Raw genomic sequence first — 4,979 nt, 5'->3', positions numbered from 1 at the left:
AGAGAAACACCCCGCTACTACCTCCCGCCCTGCGTGGGCAGCAGGAGCACCGGAGGGAGGGGGGAGTGACACACAAGCCGCGCGGGCACCGGAGGGAGGGGGGGGGGAGAGCCGCACGAGCCGCGCAGGCACCGGAGGGAGGGGGGAGATACACCCGAGCTGCGTGGGCAGCGGAGGGAGGGGGGAGTGACACACAAGCCACGCGGGCACCGGAGGGAGGGGGGGGAGAGCCGCACAAGCCGCGCTAGCACCGGAGGGAGGGGGGAGTGACACACAAGCCGCGCGGGCACCGGAGGGAGGGGGGGGGGAGAGCCGCACGAGCCGCGCGGGCACCGGTGGGAGGGGGGGGGAGAGCCGCACGAGCCGCGCAGGCACCGGAGGGAGGGGGGAGATACACCCGAGCTGCGTGGGCAGCGGAGGGAGGGGGGAGTGACACACAAGCCGCGCGGGCACCGGAGGGAGGGGGGAGTGACACACAAGCCGCGCGGGCACCGGAGGGAGGGGGGGGGAGAGCCGCACGAGCCGCGCAGGCACCGGAGGGAGGGGGGAGAGACACCCGAGCTGCGTGGGCAGCGGAGGGAGGGGGGAGTGACACACAAGCCACGCGGGCACCGGAGGGAGGGGGGGGAGAGCCGCACAAGCCGCGCTAGCACCGGAGGGAGGGGGGAGTGACACACAAGCCGCGTGGGCACCGGAGGGAGGGGGGTGAAGCACCAGAACAGTACAGTATATATAAATATTTATTACAGTGCATTAAATTCCCCCCCACCTCAAGCATCTGTCCACATCCTCTCCATGACCGGATCAGTGCAGGTCTTGTAAGCAGGAGGTGACACAATTATACAGGAGGATATATAGGAAGAGGAGGAGGAGCAGCAGCAGACACACGCGCGCGCACCCCCAACCCCCCCCATTACTTACCCGTGCAGAGAAGGAAGGGCGGTTTGAAGTCCTGGCAACTCCAAGCCGCGTCACAGCCAGAGGGATTTTTTTTTTTTTGCGAGCAGGGGATTTTGTTTTTGCAGAGCAGGAGAAAAGCTACTGGCCACGAGCCAATATCCGATCGCAGCTGGCGAGTTGGCGACCGGGTTTGTCGAGCACTGTATATATATATACATATATATATATACATATATATATATATACATATATATATATATATACATACATATATATATATATATATACATATATATATATATACATATATATATATATATATACATATATATATATACATATATATATATACATACATATATATACTTATTTCATGTGATATTATTTTTTAGCTATTCATTTTTATTTTATTTTTATTTTTTAGTAATTAAAGTTTTTTTGTATACTTTTATATATTTTTTATAGCATTTTTTATTAAAATTTTATTAGTTATTATGTGATATAATTTTTTTAACATAGGATCCATCTTATATTATTACCCCCCCCTGGCCACCCCATTGGTTGTTTCAACACAGTAGCTAATTCACTCACAATTTATAGGTTGTTATAGTAGGCGCTCCTTAATGTTTTTGTTTTGTTTTGTTATACATATATATACATACATATATATACATACATATATATACATACATATATATATATACATATATATATTGTGACAAACGGCTTACTCCGGGGCTCCGCCGTCTGTCCGGGACTGTTAGAACACGGTCTTTTAGGGTAGGTTAAATGATGAGACGTCACGTACTGTTCCTTTAAACAGGCTATGCCTGGTTTATTCAGTCCCAGGCACTGAGACTGCCACAGTTTAAACAGAAAACAAAGCCAAACAAAAAGCTGCTCGTCTGAGCGATAACTTAAACTTAGATGTCCCTGACTCAGAGTTGGAAGTGGCTTGTCCACTTCCACCAACAAAATAAGTACCTTTGCAGTCTTTAGACAAACTAACAGAATGAATGAAGCGATTTGGGAAAGAGGCTTTCTCACCCCTCTGCAGTTCAGCAGCCTTCCAGGCTCTTGGGCGGGGGCCCAGAGGAAACAGGAAACAGGTCTTATATACCTGAACTCTAATCAGCATGACAGGTGACAGAAAACAGGCAGCAGACAAACTGTGGAATGGAGTGCCTGTACCACGAGGCTGCCCTGTTCAGCTTAGACAGGACAGAAACTGTTCAGTATCCTGGGAGCCCTGTATATGGAGTTTATTACCAACCCCTGGTTTCTGTCACATATCCTCCCCCCCAGCTCAGACCTCGAGGGGTGAGCGACCATGGATATTAGGGAGTGCATCCTTGACAACCCGTCGGCATTGCCATGTTTGTGCCCCGACCTGTGTTCCACAGAAAATTTAAAGGGCTGTAGGCTTAGGAACCACCTGGTCACCCTAGCGTTCTTCTCCCTATTTTGACACATCCAGGTAAGGGGTGCATGATCGGTGACCAATCGGAACTTTCTCCCCAACAGATAATACTTGAGTGTCTCTACAGCCCACTTTATTGCGAGACACTCTTTCTCGACTATGGAGTAATTTTTCTCCTGGGGATTTAGTTTCCTACTTAAATAAAGGATGGGGTGCTCCTCCCCTTGAGACTCCTGGGAGAGTACCGCCCCCAGCCCTACCTCAGATGCGTCGGTTTGGACTACGAACTCTTTGGAGAAGTCAGGTGTGACCAACACTGGTTGGGCACAGAGAGCTTCTTTCAGGCTTCTAAAGGCCTGTTCGGCTTCGGGGGACCACTTTACCATTAGCGGTCCTCTTGCTTTTGTGAGGTCGGTTAGTGGGGTTGCCTTAGTTGCAAAATTGGGAATAAACCTCCTATAGTAGCCAATTAACCCCAAAAAGGTCCTTACTTGTTTTTTTGTGACTGGCCTTGGCCAATTTTGTATCGCCTCTACTTTGAGTGTTTGTGGTTTGAGTAACCCTCTACCAATAGAATACCCCAGATACTTGGCCTCCTCCAGACCAATAGTGCATTTAGCGGGGTTAGCAGTTAGTCCAGCAGACCGAACTGCGTCGAGCACAGCTTGGACCTTTGGAAGGTGGGACTGCCAATCTTCACTATGGATTACCACATCATCCAGGTAGGCGGCAGCGTACCGAACATGTGGTTTTAAAATTTTATCCATCATTCTTTGGAATGTGGCGGGAGCTCCATGTAAGCCAAAAGGCAGCACCTTATATTGAAAGAGGCCGTCTGGGGTTGAGAAGGCTGTTTTTTCTTTTGCCCTTTCTGTGAGGGGAACCTGCCAGTACCCTTTTGTTAGGTCTAGGGTTGTGAGATATCGGGCTTTGCCCAGTCTCTCTACAAGTTCATCCACCCTGGGCATAGGATAAGTATCAAATTTTGACACCGCGTTTAGTTTCCGGTAGTCATTACAAAACCTTGTTGTACCGTCTGGCTTTGGGACTAAAACTATAGGGCTGTTCCACCCACTTTGGGATTCCTCAATTACGCCTAGTTTTAGCATTTTTTTAACCTCTAAACTTATAGCCTCTCTCTTGGCCTCTGGGATTCGGTACGGTTTAAGGTTAACTCGGACCCCCGGTTCAGAGACTATGTCATGTTTAATTACGTTAGTTTTACCTGGCTGTGTAGAGAAGATTTCTTTGTTCCTTCTCACTAAACTCTGGACCTCTCGTTTCTGATGCACGGACAGTGTTTCAGCTATGCTAACCTCTGGGTCAGTTTCTTGATTCTCTGACGGACCTGGGGGTACTAGGGTTAACAAGACCTCTCTATCTTTCCAGGGCTTGAGTAGGTTTATATGGTAAATTTGCTCAGGTTTCCTCCTACCTGGCTGCCTTATCCTATAATTTACTTCTCCCACTCTTTCCAAGACCTCATATGGCCCATGCCATTTAGCAAGGAATTTACTCTCCACGGTGGGAACCAGAACTAGTACCCTATCACCTGGAAAAAAAATTCTGACCCTAGCACCCTTATTATACGTATTCCTTTGTGCTTCTTGAGCTTTCTCCATGTGTTCCCTCACTATGGGTAGGACTGCAGCAATGCGGTCCTGCATTTGGGCAACATGCTCTATTACACTTCTGTAAGGGGTAACATCGTGTTCCCAAGTTTCTTTGGCTATATCCAGTAAGCCCCTTGGATGTCGGCCATACAATAGTTCAAACGGGGAGAAGCCTGTGGATGACTGGGGAACTTCCCTAATGGCAAATAACAGGTATGGTAACAAACAGTCCCAGTTTTTCCCATCCTTATCGACCGCCCGGCGTAACATGCTCTTTAAGGTTTTATTGAACCTTTCCACTAAACCATGTGTTTGTGGATGATAGACTGAGGTTCTGAGATGCTTGATTTTTAGGAGTTTACATAGCTCTTTTGTTACTTGGGACATAAATGGTGTTCCCTGGTCAGATAAGATCTCTTTAGGAATTCCGACCCGGGAAAACAGAAGTACTAACTCTTTTGCTATGTTTTTAGCAGAGGTGCTACGTAGGGGAACTGCCTCCGGATATCGGGTAGCATAATCTAATATTACCAATATATGCTGATGTCCCCTAGCAGACTTTATTAGGGGTCCTACTAGATCCATAGCAATCCGGTCAAATGGTACCTCTATTATGGGAAGGGGTACCAATGGGCTGCGGTATGCTTTGAACGGGGCGGTGATCTGACATTCTGGGCATGAGGAACAATAGTTTGTAATTTCTGCCAGAACCCCAGGCCAATAAAAGCTTCGGAGAACCTTTTCTTTTGTCTTTTCCACCCCTAGGTGTCCCCCCAATGGATGACTATGTGCGAGGTGTAATACTACGTTACGGAATGTCCGTGGTACCAACAATTGTTTAGTTGTAACTGATTTTCTTTTATCAACCCGATATACTAGGTCGTTCTCTACCTCGAAGTAGGGGTAAGCAAGTGACCTATCTGGTTGGCCATGAGTACTATTCTGGTCCCGTATATTTCCCCTTGCTACCGCTAATGTGGGGTCCTCCCACTGGGCCTTCTTAAAACTCCCAGGACTGACCTCTAGGTCAGCGAGGGTCTTATCCT

This window comes from Ascaphus truei, chromosome 1 (genome assembly GCF_040206685.1).
Source record: "Ascaphus truei isolate aAscTru1 chromosome 1, aAscTru1.hap1, whole genome shotgun sequence".
Classification (NCBI taxonomy): Eukaryota; Metazoa; Chordata; class Amphibia; order Anura; family Ascaphidae; genus Ascaphus; species Ascaphus truei.
This window is presented reverse-complemented; position numbering follows the sequence as displayed.